This window comes from Grampus griseus (genome assembly GCF_964374135.1).
Source record: "Grampus griseus genome assembly, chromosome: 10".
NCBI lineage: Eukaryota > Metazoa > Chordata > Mammalia > Artiodactyla > Delphinidae > Grampus > Grampus griseus.
This window is the reverse complement of record NC_139004.1, coordinates 38,320,229-38,339,160: the sequence shown is the minus strand read 5'-3', so window position 1 is coordinate 38,339,160 and position 18,932 is coordinate 38,320,229. Positions and strand designations below refer to the sequence as shown.

The 18,932-nt window shown below is 43.8% G+C and overlaps 1 protein-coding gene across 2 annotated transcripts in view; it reads left to right on the top strand.

Annotated features, from left to right (window-relative positions):
- Positions 1–5,539: 5,539 nt before the first annotated feature.
- Positions 5,540–18,932, top strand: part of ZNF76 (zinc finger protein 76) — a 31,283-nt gene continuing 17,890 nt past the window's right edge. For both annotated transcript variants that reach the window (XM_082664080.1, XM_082664079.1), the window contains exon 1: positions 5,540–5,655. The gene's annotated coding sequence lies outside the window, so the exon portion shown is untranslated. The remainder of the gene's footprint in view (positions 5,656–18,932) is intronic.

The following is an 18,932-nucleotide window of genomic DNA, read 5'->3' as shown; positions in this document are numbered from 1 at the left end:
CCTTATAAATGAACAGTAGCCATTTCTAGGCTCAGAGATGATAGATAAAACTTAATTGTTGTAATTACATAATTCCCTGACGTGACATTTTATTGGATTTAGTAGCTACATGATATAGCCCTTTAAGTGGAACAAGGAAAAATCTACCTGATCAAAACATATGTTGGGTTGGCCTACCAGAATCCTGAACTTCCCCATCAGCATCTATAAAGGAGACAGGTGCATTCTATTCCACAATTGCTGAGCTCCTGTTACGTGCCAGGCATCGCGCATCAGGCCATCACAGCTTGATAGCAATAGCCATGCTCAAGATCCGCACTCCTTATGTAAGACTGATTACAACTGACCTTTCTACATAGATCTCCCAGCAGGAGAGGGAATCCAGTCAACTTGGTGATTATGAGTATAAATTAATTCAGTGGCATTCTATTTCATACATTAACTTCCTGTGAGTTTGATTCAGTGTGACAAAATATGAACACCTTTGTGTGGACTGACAAAAATCACATTTCTAGAACTGCAAAGCTGAGGACCATATCCAGGACCACGGTGAGTGACTATACCAACTTGGGGCCATCTTCTCTGACTTCTCTCCTAACCCTCTTCTATTCCAAAAACACCAAGTCTTCCTCCTTCTTTCTAGGACACTTGCAATTATGTCCCAGAATAATGTAGAGTCAGGGCCAGTGGAGTATGGGTCTGTCTATATCAAGCAGTCTTTAAAGTGAGGTACATGAAGACTTTCCAAGGAATTCTTCCTAAAGGTATGTGAAGACTTTCCAAGGGGGGTACCTGTGCAAGGAAATCAATCTGAGGAGAGTTTTTTTTTTTAAGTTAAAAAAAAATTTATTTTATTTATTTATTTTTGGCTGCATTGGGTCTTCCTTGCTGCACACAGGCTTTCTCTAGTTGCGGCAAGCGGGGGCTACTCTTCATTGCAGTGCGCAGGCTTCTCATTGCGGTGGCTTCTCTTGTTGTGGAGCACGGGCTCTAGGCGCGCAGGCTTCAGTAGTTGTGGCACATGGGCTCAGTAGCTGTGGCTCACGGGCTCTAGAACGCAGGCTCAATAGTTGTGGCACAGGGGCTTAGCTGTTCTGCAGCACGTGGGGTCTTCCCAGACCAGGGCTTGAACCCGTGTCCCCTGCATTGGCAGGCGGATTCTTAACCACTGCGCCACCAGGGAAGTCCTGAGGAGAGTTTTAAGGGAATACATTTCCAGATCCTCAACTTCCATAAGAATTCTTCCCTAAAACTCATCTGTTTGAGAGCCAGCCAGCATATTCATGCACTCTCCATCCTACCTCCTCTATCACCATAATCCTTGTCCTACTTTACAAAAGAAAGGCATATCCCTCACCTACATTGAATCTTGATGCATGGCCTAGGGTGTAAAAACCTGGGGAGTAGAAGGAAGGGGTCGTTTTTTCCCTTCATAACAAAATATTCCCATTACAATCAATCTTCTTGTTTCATCTTATAAAATGTTTCCTATTTTCTACCTCCTGCTAGCAAAAAATGAAATTGTTAGCTGCTCAAACCATTATTTCCTAACAAAAAAACTTTCTTTTTTATTAAATACATAAGAAAAAGTTTGATCATGAAGTCTAAGAAAATTATTGGAGTTCTTTCTCTTTTTTTGTTACACGATTGTTATTTAGTTGTTCCCAAAAGCCAAACATAAGAGTTCAACACAAGCAGAAACCGGTGTTTGCCAAGGGACTAACATGCCTTCTACCCTACTTTTCACTTAATAAATTAATGTATTCAGCTATACATTATATGGCGTTATTCCAAATTATACAATGAGAAATAGTACCATCTTGTTTTTACAATTTTTATAATATTAATATTAGATCTATATAATTTTAATCATGACTGACTTTAGTAATCTATTTTATAAGCTACAGTTAATTTATTTCCCAGTGATTTTACAATATTCTTTAGAAGTGAATATTAATATATATATTTTTTAATAAATTCATTTTATTTTTGGCTGCATTGGGTCTTCGTTGCTGCACGTGGGCTTTCTCTAGCTGCGGCTAGTGGGGGCTACTCTTCATTTCGTTGCTGCACGTGGGCTTTTTCTAGCTGCGGCGAGTGGGGGCTACTCTTCATTGCGGTGCACGGACTTCTCATTGCGGTGGTTTCTCTTGTTGCCGAGCACAGGCTCTAGGCGCGCAGGCTCAGTAGCATGCAGGCTTAGTTGCTCTGTGGCATGTGGGATCTTCCCGGACCAGGACTTGAACCTACGTCCCCTGCACTGGCAGGCAGATTCTTAACCACTGCACCATCAGGGAAGTCCCTTAATGTACTTATTTAAATTGAAGAATAAAGTCAGACTTTTTCCTGACAGAAAGTAAGTCTGATGTGAAATGAAGACTGGCTTTGCTAATTCCACAAATGGCAGGTGTTTTCTATATGGAAGTGAATCTGCATGTCAATATTTTAACAGAAAGATACTGAAAACATGTAATGATGAAAGAATTTTATCAAAAAAATTGTGCTGGCAAAGAAGTACGAAAATCAGTTATCTGATTAACTAGGTGCCTCTGAGTGAAAAGGTGACAGATAATTTAATAATTATTTTCATAAGACTAAAACATACTCAAATGACTAACAAATCCTTTTGCAAGATCAGTGGTTTCCAATTCTTTGCTTTTAATAAAGTAAAGGAGGACTCTATTTGATAGTACTTGATAACAGTATTTGGTAATAGGACACTTTGTGACTGTTGGCATGTAATTTAGAAGTAGTTCAAAGACTTGAGGGATATCATTTTAACAAATTTCTTCCTTTCCCAATTACTATGTAAACAACGTTTCTCAATGCTTATGTCTATAAAAATCAAAAACAGGTAGAGAATTGGTGTGGCACCTTATCTCCTTCCACCATTAGGTAATATTAGTCTGTGAATACCTGAACTAATTGAGGAGAAACACCATATTTCTCATTGAGATGCATTTTCAATAAAATTGTACTTTTTAGGTTTCACAAGTTATAAAAATGTGTAATATAGTGATGTTGCTTAATAAATCGTTGTACTAGTGATAACCGTAATGACAATTTGATTCATAAGAAAATTTTCAACAAAGCCTATGGTCACAAGCAAGAAGCTTAAATATATACTCAATTTTGTTGCAAGAAGGTGATAGTGATCAGTAAAAGACTTTAAAGCATACAAATATACTAATTAGGATAAAGTTCTATAGGGGCAGTGAATGGAATTAGGAATTCAATAAGAAAGGGAACCATATAAAATTTCTTGTTCATATATTTTTAAATGGATGTTGGCAGACATCAAATATTTAGGGTATTTGGAGTAATGGTTTTAGTTTAAAACCATTAAACTAAAACCATGTAATGGTTTTAGTTTAAAACGTTTTAGTTTAAAACCATTAAACTAAAACCATGTAATGGTTTTAGTTTAAAACGTCAACATTTGCAGTAAGTCAGAAATTATATCCTCTACAAGTATTTAAATTTATGATGGAAAATTTAGGTATCAACTTAGAAATGAACAAGGGGGTACATAGTTCTTTAAAATTCTTATATGGAGTCCATTTTTTAAAATGTCTTAAGACCACCAGCCTATACGTTATATTGTGGGGATGGGGTTCAAAGGAAGAACAGAAGTTACTAGAAATGATCTTCAATCCTCCACTCCAAAGTATCTTCCTCCCCAGTTCTCCCGAGTACCTGAAATTACCCATCATCAGAATCTTAATACTTCAAATTCAGACACTAGTTTCCCAGAGTTTTTGTTGTGTAATGGGAGAGGTGATTAGCCAATCAAATTAGGATCTGCAAGGAATGTGAGGAAGGACAGATGTATTTTTTATTATGGAAAAAGGTGGGGGGGGGACGGACAAACTAGTACAACCTGAGTTCTAGTCCCTGCTCTATGTCTAACCAGAAGTTTATGCTACAGGACAAGCTACTATGTTCTCTTTGTATCTAGGTAAAATAACTTGTCAAACTTCCACCAAAAAGGAACAGAAAGAGGGCACCTTAAAGGTCAGGCTGTTTATTTCTATACCTGGAGATGTAAAAAGGATTAATTATATATAACCATAAGAATGGGCCATCGGAACTTCCCCGGCGGTCAAGTGCCTAAAACTCTGCACTTCCACTGCAGGGGGCGCAGGTTCGATCCCTGGTCAGGGAACTTGGATCCCCCATACCCTGCAGCGCGGCCAAAAAAAAGAGAAAAAGAATGGGCCAACAATTGTCACTGCCCCCCTAAACTGAGAACCTGATGAGAATTGGAGCCCCAGTCCCACCTCTGGAATTGTGCCAAAAGCAGTAAGATGCGGAACAGAGAATGTCTAAAATTGAAATGGAGGCTTTGTGGTTAAGCTCTTTAGACAAGGGAGGAAAGGAACCACCAATGGCATCTCTAGCTACCATGGGCCCCAAACACAGTACTTTGTAAATGTTTCCAGTTTATTGGCATACTTCCTTTAAAAATTTTTTTTAGTTAATTTTGGGGGGTGGGGAGAGAGGAGACAAAAGAAAGGACTTAAAGTCTAAAAGGGCAGAGAGGGAGAAAAGTTTCTCACCTCATTCCTCCAGTCACCCCAATTCCTCTCCTAAGAGGCAACGTTTACCAGTTCCTCATCTAACGTCTCTATTTTTAATTTTTTACCAAAAGCTCACTCTTTTACTTTTCCCCTAGGTGCCTGAAAATTCCCCAAGCACAGCCCCTCCCTAGTGAGAGGGGGAAACAGTAAAAGGGCTTGGCTTTGTTCACCCCGAAAGGAGCCTACAAGGGGGAGCAGCTGGTTTTGAGGCTGCAGGTGGGGCTGGCGGGGGAATGAGAGAACCGAAGAACACCCTCAGGGCGCCCTCCCTAAAGAGGCCAGTCCCTCACGGCTCCTCACGTCGTCTTTTTCAATAAGGAGCTAATAATACCCGCGTGGCTCATAGATCGTAGGCAGTGCCAGCGGACTGCGCACAGTAAAGCGCCTCGGGACCGTAAGGCGCAGGAGGCGCCTGGGGGCTCTGAGCCGCGAGGAGAGGGTCCGTGGCCCCGGTGCGGAGAGTGGCAGCCGCGAGAACGGCCTCCCTCACAATCTGCCCCTCCGGTCCTCCCCCCATCCAAAAGCGCACCTTCTCACCCGCAGGCGGCCGACGAGCCTCGGGGCCTCGGGCTCCTCCCGCCTCCCGCCTCAGGTGGACCGAATCCCTCGGAAGGACAGGTGGCGGCTCCTCATTGCTATAGAGACGACCGGGCTCGCGAGCCGCGCCCAGTCCCTGACCGGGGCGTCGTGACGTCATCACGCCCTCCCCGGGCGCTTGGCCTTGCGGGCTGCGCGTCACCCCGGCCGGGGGGCGGGGCGGGGCTCTCACCGGCACCGTTCAGAGCCAGGCTGCCCGGGCTCCAGCGGCCCGGGAACCGGGATAAGTAGGACGGCGGCCGCGGCGACTGGGGGTGCGGGGTGGAGCGTGCCCTATATTTTCTATACGGGTTCCGGGGCCCGGTAGAGGCGCGCCGAGAGGAGAGGAAAGTGCGGCGGCCCTGGAACCTGGATATGGCGCGAGGCAAGCTGCGCGCGGGCGGGCGGGCTATGGCGCAGGCGGGTTGCGGGGCCGGCGCTGGTGGCGGGGCCCGTTGCATGGCGGTCTGTCGGCGGAGTCGCCCTCGGGGGCTGTCAGGTTGGTGGCTGCGGGGAGTGGGTCCACCGTGCCCAGGTGGGAGGCCGGGCGGGCGCAGGGCCCTGGGAAGGTCCCGAGCCCGGCGTGCCCACCCTTCTCCGGCCCTAGCCCGGTGGCCGGGAGGCTGGACGGCGGCCTGATCCTCCCCCACCCCGTGTTCTGGCCCCCATCCCTGCCCCTCCATTCCGTCCTGTGACTCCTCCCCCATGACTTCCAAACCCCACCCCGTGACTGCGCCCGCCTCAACCTCTGTGACCCCCACACCCCACCCACTGACCCTAAGACCTCACCAGGTAATCCTCACTTCTTATTCATTGACTCTGCCAACCCAGGAATTTCCCCAGCACTGCCCAGGGACCCACCACCCTCAGCTCTAAACCAGTGACTCACGACCCGAGATCCCTACATCCCCCAAAACGTCAGTGACCCCACTGGTCTGGTAACCCCCTCCACTTCTACCCCGTGTTCCCCCACAAACTTGGTGACTCCCCCCAAACCTTTCCTGGTAACTCCTAAGCCATACCTACTAAAATAGTTTCCCACCCAGTTATCTTCTACATAACCCTCAGTATCTGATAATCCCTTCTTTGCCCTGTAACTTCATGATCCTCATTCCATGTGCCCCCTTCATCCTAAAATCACCTCCACGGACATCCCTCTCTGCACTCCAGCCCCCCAGTGTTAATCAGCACATGACTTACAAGTGCCCTAGCACCGAGCTGGTGCTCAGGAAGATATAGAGATGAATATGAAGTAGATATAGTTGGAGTCATCAGAGAATCTGGATTGAGTGTGTGGTCCCAGATTCAAGTCCTAGCTCTGCCACCATTGTGCTTTGGGAACCTGGAAAAAGTCCTTTCCTCGCTCTGGACCTCAGTTTCTCATCTGTATTATGATAAGGTTGGGTTAAATGATCTCAGAGTTTCCTTCCAGCTGTGACGTTCTGCAATTTTCAGTCAAGATAATATTTGTTTGCAATCATTTTTATACTCTGTACTCCTAACTAGAAGTTTACTGTTGTAATCTCAGCCCAGGGTCCACTTGCTTCTTGAACCTTATTCCCTCACTCCTGCAACCCCCCTACACTCTTAATAGTCCATACCCATTTCCCTTGATCAGGCCTCATCAGTTAACATGTTTGCAAAGCAGGATAAGAGTGCTTCAGCTTGGGGTATTGATGTGATAAGAGATCTGGGTTCTAGTTTGACTCTGGCCTGTAAAGTATGGCACCTTAGGCACACCATTTAGCCTCAGTCTTCACTTCTCCTAGGGTAGGATAATAGTAGTGCTTGAGATAATGCATTCAAAGCATTTGGTACCAGGCCTAGCCCATGGGAGCCCTTAAGTATAAGCCGAGAAGCTCTTGCGGGTCTTACTGTGTCCTGGGTGCTAGGGAGTCAACAGATAATGAACACAGGGGCCACACTTTGCATTATTTTGGTACCCCCCCCCCCGAGCTCTTGGAATCACTGTCCTCTTATCTCTGCTGTGGCCTCCTCACTTCTCTGGGTTTTTAACCCTGCTATCTCCTTAATGATGATTGGCACTTACGGCTGAGCGCCTACTGTGCACCAAGCTTTGTATGTGTAAACTGTTTCCCCTCACAACCCCAATATATCTACCACTATTTCCCATATTTTGTTTGTTTTGGTTTGGTTTTAAACAAATGAAGAACCTGAAACTCACCCGGATGAGTAGCAGAGCTGCGATTTGAACCCACAGTCTTCAAAACTCATTTGATCCATTGCTTTTCTTGCCCCTAAACCTACCTAGTTTTCCAGGTCACTCTCAGCCCCTTGTTCCTTATTTTCTAATAATTTCTAAGCCCAACACCAACGCTTTCCCCATCACTTCTAAGGTTTCTCTTAACCTTTGCCCCATGGTTTGGTGACTTCCTCAACCCATTGTTCATGACTTTTGACCCCACGTGTCCTGAGACCCCTGCACCTTAATACCTCTCTTTACCCTTTGTCCAAATATCCTCTCACCCTGTGAGTCCTTGGAGCTCCTACTTACCCTAAACTTACCCTAAGGTGTCTCCCACCTCAGTGGCACTCTATCCCAAATCCTCTCATCCTGTTAAATCCTTTACCCCCAGGAATTCATATACATAAGAGATTGGAAATCTTTTGGAGTGTTACAGCTGCTTCCCTTCTACCATCCTCAGCCACATCCTGTTACTCAAAACCTTCATCTAAGTTAGCCCTTCATCTAGTGAGTGCTTCACCCAGCTTCAGTGAAATGAGCCCCTTCCATCCCAATGTGAACCCATCCTTCAAAATCTATACACCCTCCCATGCTAAGATCCCTCCTCTTCATACCCTTTTCAATAGCTTGTGAGATCCTGCCTCTTAGATTCTGGGATCTCATAGCATCTTTCTCATTTTCATCAGTGATCTTTTCAAACCAGAATCATCTTTTACCTTATCCCCCTTCCTGTGCCCTATCCCTTCTCACAGTGCCTTTTTCCTTCCCTACTCTTATTTTTCTCCCTCACCTCACCTCATCCTCACCTGCATCCTCACCTCACCAATCTTGGTAGCATTGATTATGGTGTAAACCTTTCTCCCATCCCAGCTCTGCCCCTTCTTCCACTCTCCCTGCCACTCTCTCCTTCACACACAGCATGGCCAACCACACTTCCCTGCTTTGTCCAGAGAACTACACTTTTCTCTGGGAACCTCTGATAATAGATCACCAAGATCACAGTCCTTTAGGTAGCAAGAAGAGAGATCTTGGAAATCCTTCTGAATAAATGTAGCCAAGTCTTCTTGACACACTTCCACTCTTCTATCCGGTTTATGAAGCTGCTTGCTGTATATGCCCTCAGGGTAGAATGCTTTGAGTGTCAACACCAGTTAGCCCCATTGTTTTCCAAGCCCTGGGAGGACTTTCCAGTCCCCTCCCACCAGAGGACTGGATGGTGAGTAGCAAAATGTGACATTAAAGATCCACTTCCAAAAGTCTATTCTGTGGGTCACCAAATTCCCAAATTTGGGAATTATTGGGAATTCCCAAATTCCCAATAATATACTTATTGGCTGTATAGCAGTAAATTCAGCAGAGGGCAGATTTAGAGTTAAGGAAGGCATAAATCTTGGGGTCTGCAAATTTTGTGGGTTGATTTCTTTAAAAGGAGCTCTCGCCTTAGATTTGTTTAATGTCTCTTAGACTATAGAACATATTCTGCCTTGGATCTTAGTTATTTGGGTACTCTTCTCACCCAACACCCACCCTCCACCCCCACTGTGGTTTCCTTGAGAACAGAAGCTGGGTTTTCTTTATCTTTTGTTATCTTAATCCTGTCCCACATATTTAGCAGGTAGTCAGTGAATACTTACTGGATTGAATGAACTCATTCAGAAATTCTGCATCAGGTACAAACAAGTGAAAACAGCTAGTGTCTGTATCTACTTTGTAGCTACAACAACCCTTCTCCCCAAATCCCTCCAAACGTGATAATGGGCAAGTCCCTTCATTTAAACATTCTGGAATTTAGACACTTCCTTTTTTAGTCATAGCTTGGGTGGGGGAATGGGTGTAAGTGCTTCTTTTTACTGTGTTTCTGGTTAGACTAGAGAGACTGGTTGACATAGTGGCTAGTATACAGTGGTAACAGGGCCAGGGTCTGTCATATGTAGACCAGTTCTCAAGAAAACAGCTAGATGAAATATTTAGCAGAGGTTGCAGAGACAATCAGAGAAGAGAAGAAATCAAAGTGGCAAAATGTTGGTAATTGTTGAAGTTGGGTAATGGGTTCGTGGAGTTCATTATACTATTCCTTCTACCTTTATGTATGTTTGAAATCCATAATAAAAAATTGGAGAAAAAAGAGGACAGCTAGGTGAACAAGTGCAAATTTAGCACTGTTCCTTGCAAAATACATCAAAACAAACGAGCTGTTGTTACTGAGTCAGTACTATTATCTTGGTTAAGTAGTATATTTAGTCCCAACCTATTTTTGACCTCTTCTGTTTGTGAGATATCATGATGCTAAATTCAAAAATTAGCACACTGCAGAAATGTATCATCCTGGCAACAAGCACCTGTGGCCTTGGTCCTGCCTTGCTTCCCAGCCCAGGTGTGGTTTCTTATGTTAATGGGCTGGACTGGGCCTGAGAAAAGGGAGAGACAGTGGGGGAAGTGAAGGAGAGATCAGAGCTCAACTAGGGTCTTCCCCTTCTGGCCTAAACCCTTCAGATTACTGGGAGATTCTAAAAGTATGGAGGTTCATTCATTCATTCACTCATTCGGTCATTCCACTAATGTTTGGTGAATATCTGCTGGAGGCCAGGTACTTTTCTCATACCTGGGGATAGAGCAGTGAATAAAACAGAGTTCCAGGACTTGAGGAGCTCACCTGTTGGGATGAGGCAGAAACATACCATAAACAAGTAAAATATATATTGGGAAAATTAAACAGAGAAGGAAGATAAAAAGTACCAGGAACCAGGATATTAAGTTTTAAGTAGGGTGGTCAAGGAAGGTCTTATTGAAAAGGCAACATTTGAGCAAAGACCCGAAGAAGTTGAGGTGAGCCAAACATTTATCTGAGGGAATTATATTCCAGTCAGAGGGAAGAGCAAGTGCAAAAACCCTGAGTCAGGAGTATGCCTCGTATATTCAAGAAACATGAGGACACCAGTCAGTATGGCTGCAGTAGGGTGGAGAGGAGAAACATAGCAAGAGATGTGGAGGTGGGAGTGGATTGGTGGTAGATCATATTAGGCCTTATAGGCCCCTGGATTTTTTGTGAATTGTGGGTGAGATGGGAGCGATTGGAGGGTCCTAGGCACCCAAGTGACATGATCTGACATAAAGGATCATTGTGGCTGCTATGTTGAGAATGAGTTGTAGGTGGCAAGAGTGAAAGCAAGGAAACTGATTAGGAAACTATTGCAATAGTCCAGGCAAGACAAGTTGGTAGTTTGTACCCAAGGTAAAGCAGTGCTAGAGTGAGAAGTGGTTGGATTCTGGATATGTTTTGAAAGAGGACCCAACGGGATTTGCTGATGGATTGGAAGTGGCATATAAAAGAAATAGAGAAGTTGAGGGTGGCTCCCTCATTTTTGGTCTGAGCAATTTAAGGATGGAGTTCGCATTTACTGAAATGGGGGAGCCTGGAAGAAGGATACATTGTAGGAAGGGGAGATAAGGAATTCACTTTTGAATATGTCAAGTTTGAGATGTTTTTGGACATGAAGATGTTAAATAAGCAGCTGGATATACAAGTCTGTTAGACTTGCTAGTCAATTTCTGCCCTCCTGGGAACTGAAAGAACACTATTACTGGGCAAGAGACAAAGGAGTATGGTGGGAAGAACACTAGCGGCTCAGGTGTGAGACCCGGCTCTGCCACCAGGTAGCTCTGTGACCCTTTCAGACTCCTCTGGCAGCTCTGGCCTGTTTCTTCATCTGCAAAATGGTAGCTTTAGACTAGAAATGAGTTGTCTTCTCAGCTCCTACTGTGTGAGAGTCGATGAAGTAGTGCATAGAGCAAGAGAGATAATATAACTGTACGTATATCTGAGAGGATGTTGGAAACTGCTGAGCTCTACACAGTGTAGTGGCGTTGGTGGTAAGAGGCCTCCCTTCCTTTGCTAAAGCAATACCCAGTTAGTGCCTGCCATGTTCTGGGCACTGAACTCAGGATCCGATGACAGAGAGAAGCATCCGTGCCCTCGTGGAACACTACAGACGAACCTCCTGGTGTAGCTTCACTGCTGAGTATAGAGGGAGTAGGCTGGAGTCTGATGGTCTGGTGCGGTGTTGGCCAGGGAAAGCTTGTTCTTGACCTGGGTCTGGGAGAAAACTACGTGGATGTTGGAGATGAGGCAAGATGGTAATCCAAGTGAGGAAAAAGTGGGCATCCTAGCTAGGGCTGGAGGAAGAGCTGGGGTGGTGGGACTCAGTTCCTTCCCTCCTTCGTTCTTTTTAATATTTATTTGGTTGTGCTGAGTCTTAGTTGCGGCACACGGGCTCCTTAGTTGCGGCTTGTGGGCTCCTTAATTGTGGCAGGTGAACTCTTAGTTGCAGCATGCATGAGGGACCTACTTCCCTGACCAGGGGTCGAACCCAGGCCACCTGCATTGGGAGTGTGGAGTCTTAACCACTGCTCCACCAGGGAAGTCCCCCACGCTCCTTCATTCTTGCACTCAGCATTTACTCCTCTGCCAGGAACTTCTCTTAGGGAGCTTATAGTTCTGTAGCAGATGAAGGGTTTCTTTCTTTTTTTTGGCCGCACTACGAAGCAGGTGGGATCTTAGTTCCCCAACCAGGGATCAAACCTGCGCCCCCTGCATTAGAAGCACAGAGTCTTAGCCACTGGACCGCCAGGGAAGTCCCTAGATGAAGGGTTTCAAATCTGGTCTCAGTTAGATCTAATTCACAATAAGTAGGGTTGATTTAGGATTCAAATTTGAGCTAAAGAGTTTAGTTAATTATGTGGCCTAGTAGTATTATTCATTTAGTATCTGTGGGCACATTCTTTGTTTGGTGCTGATTAAGCTGAAATGCATGCTCTCCAGGAACTTAAATTATAATCAGTTTAGCAGAAAGTAGGATGTGTGATTTTCACCCCAAGAAAGTTGAGTTTAAGGAAAAAAAAAACCTGGCAGAGTAATCCCTTCACTGCATCTGGAAGCACAGACGTCTAATCCTTGTGTCATTTAGATGTTGATGCTTATATTTTAAGGAGAGTCTCTGACCAGCTAAACAAGAATACAAGATATAGGGAATTCCCTGGTGGTCCAGTGGTTAGGACTGCGCACTTCCACTGTAGGGGGCACAGGTTCAATCCCTGGTCGGGGAACTAAGATCCCACATCCTGTATGCCATGCAGTGCGGTCAAAAATAAATTAATTAATTAATTTATAAAATACGAGATATAACCCATCTTAATGATCCAGTCACTCACAAAATTAGAGTGGATATGTAACTAGCATCTTTCACTTAACAGAATGGGAAAATTTTGTTCTGGTGAGTAATAAAAAAAAAAAAAGAACAACTGAGCTACAAATCCAAGTGCAGCTGAAGCCATTATCTTTTTTTAAAAATAAATTTATTTTATTTATTTATTATTTTTGGCTGTATTGGGTCTTCGTTGCTACGCACGGGCTTTCTCTAGTTGTGGCGAGCTGGGGCTACTCTTCCTTGCGGTGCGCGGGCTTCTCATTGCAGTGGCTTCTCGTTGCAGAGCGTGGGCTCTAGGCGTGCAGGCTTCAGTAGTTGTGGCTCGCGGGCTTCAGTAGTTGAGGCTCACGGGCTCTGGAGCACAGGCTCAGTAGTTGTGGCGCATGGGCTTAGTTGCTCCGTGGCATGCGGGATCTTCCTGGACCAGGGCTCGAACCCCATGTCCCCTGCATTGGCAGGCGAATTCTTAACCACTGCACCACCAGGGAAGCCCTGAAGCTATTATCTTTAACTGGTGGCCTTAAGCTACTGACAGAACCTCAGATGCCTCTTGCCCTGGCAGCTGTCAGTCAAGGTATGGAAATGTGAGTGTCCGTGTGAGGGTCTCACAAATCCTATGTCTCTGTTTTGCTGCTCGAAGTGCAGAGCCTACTTGGGCTCCTCACTTATAGTTCAGAAAGATCTGGGATGTTTCAAAGCTTCAGTGTATTAGACTGACACCAGCTGGAAGTCAGAGCGCTTCTTCTACTGCTTCCTGGTTAACGCTTGCCTTCCGTAATGCTTCATCTCAGAGAAGCCCAGATGTAACTTGTTAGCCTGGTACTGTTTCTCACTGCATAACTTTTCGTTTGTTGGAAGTCCCTGCTGCTTTGGGATAGCTGATAAAGCATGAGACCCATGCAGTTAAGATAAGCTCAAGGAACTGGGAGCTCCTTGAGATTGTAGAACTGACCCAAGCCTTAGATGTAGAAGGTGTGGCAGGGGTACCTAAGACCAAAGTTCTCTCTGTCTGAGAAGATCATCCTTTCAATCTAGGAGGTACTGTCCCAAAGCCACAGAAGCAGTGAGGGAGAAAAGCAGCCCCTGCTCATCTGCCACTTCAGCCAGACCCACCCTCTTGACCAGCCTGGGGTCATACCAGGCTGGGGAGCCAGTATGTCCTCAGCTCCTATGTAGATTTGCCGTTGCTTCATGCTCAGCTTGATCAGGTTTCCATCTGGTAGTGAGAATGGCATCCATGAATTGGAAAGCTGAGTTTTCAGATGTGGTTTTGCTACAAACTGGTACATCATGGAATCTATCCTGTCAGCCCTGGAGTAGCCATGCCTTGTTAGGGGAGAATCATAGATATTCCTCTAGCCAACACAAGGAGTGCAAAGCTTGCTTTTAGACTTTCTTCTTTTATTCTTATATTTTTATTTATTTATTTTACATAGGTAACACATTCACAGAGCTTAAAATTTTTTTTGTAAGTGTGAAAGATATGTAGTGAAAAGTCACCCTTCCATCGCTGTGCCCGTCACTCAGTTATCCTTCCACCTTGGTTAGTAATTGTTTCACTGTCTTTCCATAGATTTTTTATGGCAGTGGCAGCATACAAAAGGCACTGTTTTGTACCTTGAAATTTTTATTCAATATATTTTGGAGATCTTCCATGTCAGTATGTAAGGAACATCCTCATTTATTTATGTCTACATAATAAGGAAGTTCTGTATTGATAGACATTTATGCTGTTTGGAATTTTTTTGCTATTATTACATGCAGGGATGCCATGAATAACCTTGGACGTGTGCCATTTTCCACACATATACGTCTACCTGTAGACTAGACATGAAGTTGCTGGGTCAGATGGTGTGTACATTTGTAATTTTGATTGATAACTGCCAAATTGCCCGACATAGAGCTTATACCAATGAATACTCCCACCAACAATGTAGGACTGTGCTTGTTTCCCCACAGCCTCAGGGACATTGCTTTTTCCTTTTTTTTGGCCGCAGCGTGGCATGAGGGATCCTAGTTCCCCGACCAGCGATCAAACTCGCACCCCCTGCAGTGGCAGTGTGGCGCCTTAACCACTGGACAGCCAGGGAAGTCACACAGGGACATTGCTTTGAGTTAAGAATATACAGACTACCTTCAACATAGGATACTGAATCATGGGGCCCCACTGTGACACTCTATTCCACAAGACACACAAAGTACCACACAGCCCAGTTTGAAGAATACCACAATGATATATTTTAAAGAGTAACTGGACCTCTGGTGGTTATAAGAGAAGAAAGGAAGAAAAAATCCTAGAGGAAGAAGTTCCCTACCTCAGAACTTAAATTGGCATAAATTAGAGGAAGAATAGGTATCTGTCTTTGCAGAACCAAGGAGGGATGAGATGCCAGTAGTATCAATCATAGGAAGGCTGTGGGGAGAGTAAAGGAGAACTCCCAGAGGGCGGAGCTGGGCAACCAAGCAGACGGGTTTAGTGTCCACTGTAGAGCTGCCTCTCAGCTCAATGCTGGTATCTTTTCATTTCAGCGACTTTTTTTTTTTTTTTTAAAGATTATACCCCCTCCTTTTAGTACTACTGTTCATTTCATTTTGGCCTCTTCTGCCCTCTTCTCACTTGGAGTTTAGGTTTCTGCGAGTTGGAACTGGATGAGTGTTCAGCCTCGTCTTTTTTCACTTAGCGTTGATTTGTTAACCCTCCTGCACTAATCCAGATGGTCTTCGTGGTTCTTGTCTGAAACGTTTAAACAAGCATCCTGTGCAAGTAGCTCTTGTTTTCTGTCCATTCTTTTCGTGGGATGAATTATGAAGATGAGGTGATTAGATCTCAGATCCTGAACCTTTCCTGGTGGGGTTAAGCATTGACAGATTGTTCTCTGGAGAACCTGGAGCCCCTATAGTGCCATTAGCAATGCACGCTTGCGCCCGCCTCTCCTGGCCTTGCCAACACTGTTGGTTCAAATTATTTTTTTTGTAATTAATAGACTGTTTCTTAGAGCAGTTTTAGGTTTGCAGAAAAACTGAACAGAAAGTACAGAGAGTTCCCATATACTCCCTTCTTCCCCAACCCCCCACCCCCAGTTCCCAGTTTCCCCTGCTAACATCTTACATTGGTGTAGTATATGTGCTACAATTGATAAACCAATGTTGAGGCATTATTATTAATTAAAGTCCATAGTTTACAATTATGGTTCACTCTTTGTGTTGTACATTCTATGGGTTTTGACAAACGTATGATGTCAGTTATCCACCATTACAGAGTTATGCAGAATAGTTTCACTGCTCTAAAAATGACCTGTGCTCCACCTGTTCATCCCTCCTCCCCTCGCCCTACACCCTTGGCAACCACTGATCTTTCCACTGTCTCTATAGTTTTTCCTTTTCCAGAACATCATATAGTTGGAATGATACTATATGTAACCTTTTCAGATTGGCTTCTTTGATTTAGCAAAATGCATTTTAAGTTTCCTCCATGTCTTTTCGTGACTTAACAGCTCTTTTTATTGCTGAATAATATTCCATAGTATGAAGGTACCACAATTTGTTTATTGAAAGGCATCTTGATTGCTTCCAGTTTGGGGCAATTATGAATAAAGCTGCTATAAACATCCATGTGCAAGTTTTTCTGTGGACATAAGTTTTCAACTCATTTGGGTAAATACCTAAGAATAGGATTTCTGGATCTTATGGTAAGAATATGTTTAGCTTTGTAAGAAACTGCCTGTCTTGCAGAATACCGTTTTACTCTGCCATTTTGCATTCCCACCAGCATTTGGTGTTGTCAGTGTTTTGAATTTTGGCTCCTGTAATAGGTGTGTAGTGATATCTCATTGTCTGTTGGATGTGAATACTGTTACTTTGATTTTTGGTAATTTGATAAGTATAATATCATCATGATTATTCTTTCTTGTTCTTTAATTACTAATTAAACTTTTTTTTAATATTAGTGTTTTTTGCTTATGTGAATTCATATTGTAGCCTTATTTGTCCAGTGGGAATTTGATAATGGTTTTGGAGGTTTGTAAGTGTCTGCATGTGGTTTTCTTTTCTACCTAGTTTTTTCTTCTATTGTGGTAAAATACACAGAACATAAGATTTGCCATCTTAACCATTTTTAAGTGTACAGTTCAGTTACATGTGTTTTTTTTAAAATTTACATTGGAGTATAGTTGATTTACAATATTGTATTAGTTTCTGCTGTACAGCAAAGTGAATCAGTTGTACATATACATATATCCACTCCTTTTTAGATTCTTTTCCCATATAGGTCATTACAGAGTATTGAGTAGAGTTCCCTGTATTATACAGTAGGTCCTTATTAGTTATCTATCAGTTATATGTGTTTTTAATATCACGTGTTATGCTTTATTTCTTTAGTATTTTCCCCTAATGTCGAGGTTTGTTTTTTTGGGGGTTTTTTTTTGCGGTACATGGGCCTCTCACTGCCGTGGCCTCTCCCGCTGCGGAGCACAGGCTCCGGACGCGCAGGATCAGCGACCATGGCTCACGGGCCCAGCCGCTCCGCGGCATGTGGGATCCTCCCGGGCCGGGGCACGAACCCGAGCGTCCCCTGCACATCGGCAGGCGGACTCTCAACCACTGCGCCACCAGGGAGGACCCCGTCGAGGGTTTTTTTAAGCCAACTCTTCTTTTTGACTTGATTTTCTTATGCTTCAAAAGTCCAGAACTCCCTGCTTATCCTGGTTGAGATCTGGATGTTGTTCCATTTTGATGAACTGGTAACATAAATGGAACCTTTTTGTCCCAGGGTGATGTTTTAAATAACATGATGTGTCTAAATAACCGTGATGATCCAGTTCCTCCTGATGCTGATGGAATGTTTCATTTTCAAATAGCCCTTCTCAAGCCAGCAGTGATCCCAGGCTGAATTCCAGAAACAATTGAGATGTAACCTCACCATATCTGTATTAATTTGCTTGTTGATGTAAAGTGATATCCTTAGGGTAACCCTGCCAAATTGCCTTTATTCTGCACTTTTCTTTTCATGGACTAAAGGTGGGTTTGAAACTCCCCCATGTTTGCTCTGTTGAATGTTTACAAACTAAGGTGTTAAAATTCACTTAAACATTTGGCCGAAAATTAGATTTTTAAGTTATCCGTTTTAGTTTAAATGAATGCCATTCTGCAGTAAAGGAGTATGCATTTTCATTGCCCTTTTGGAATTGAAAATAATCCACTTTGCCTAAATACTCCCTTTTCTGTGACTAATTCAAGCCTATAAAATTGTAGTAGCCAAATAAGAACCATACTAAAAAGTACTTTGGGCTTTTAACATCTTTGTGCCTTTTGGAAAGAGGTGTTTAGCTGATGTTTTAAATATGTTTCTGTTATTAATTTCCTGTGTTCTCTTTAGTGTTTGGAAACCCACAGAACCAAGCCTGTTTCACTAGGCTTTTTGTGTGTGCATTGAAGTCTTCTTCTATAATCACAAATACTGAGTCATTTTACTACAGCTCTTCCAAATCCCGTTCTAATTTGTTTGCCACTTGACTCCCTCAGCCTTCATCCCTCCCAACCTAATGTCGCTTTGTCCTCTCTGAGAAGTTTTCTATATTTCCAAATGAAGAATTATCTGAGTGAAAATTGTCATTTTTTTTTTTTCAAAGTTGAGCATTCTTCTCTCTCCAAGCAAATGTTCTGTTTTTCTCTTTTTTGGCTTCTCAATACAGTTGCCCTCTGGGCTGGCTGAGGCAGAGTACATAAAGCCTTGCTCCAACGACCAGGGAGTTCAGGTTAGCAGAAAATGATAGACTAGTGAACAGGTGCCTGTAGTCAAGGCGAAGCCCAGCCTGGGTGTGGATCAGATTAGATCTAAACCATGACAAAGTGGAGAAGCACAAATACGTGGCTACTCTTTCATTTCCCATCTGTCATTTCTCTTACTTTTCTGCTTTGGGGAGGCAATTTAAGCACATCTTTTTTCATAGAGAGACCTAAAGATTCTATGTGTCTAGAAAGTTTTTCTAAATGTTATCTCACTGGTAATTTAAATTTATGTTTACAATAGGAAACACATTTATATATTATGAAGCCATAAGGTTGTTTCCTGCATCAGAGCAAACAGTAGGTTAAGTTCATTTAAAAATGCAACAAACAGGAATTGGACTTGCTGCTAATTCTGGGAGTGTCCGACTCCCTTTTCATCCCTACCTTTTGTCATGCTCTTATTCCCCACTCCCCCCTTTCCGCCAGACTGGCTCTCCCCTATACCCAGCTCAGGTCATTAGGGATCTGGTATAACTTACACCCTCCAAGGAGAAAACATAGCAGTTGCCCCTGCTCCCCCGCTCCCCCTCCTCTTTCTCAGAGGGCCACGGGAGTTATGAATCTGAAATGTCAAGTACA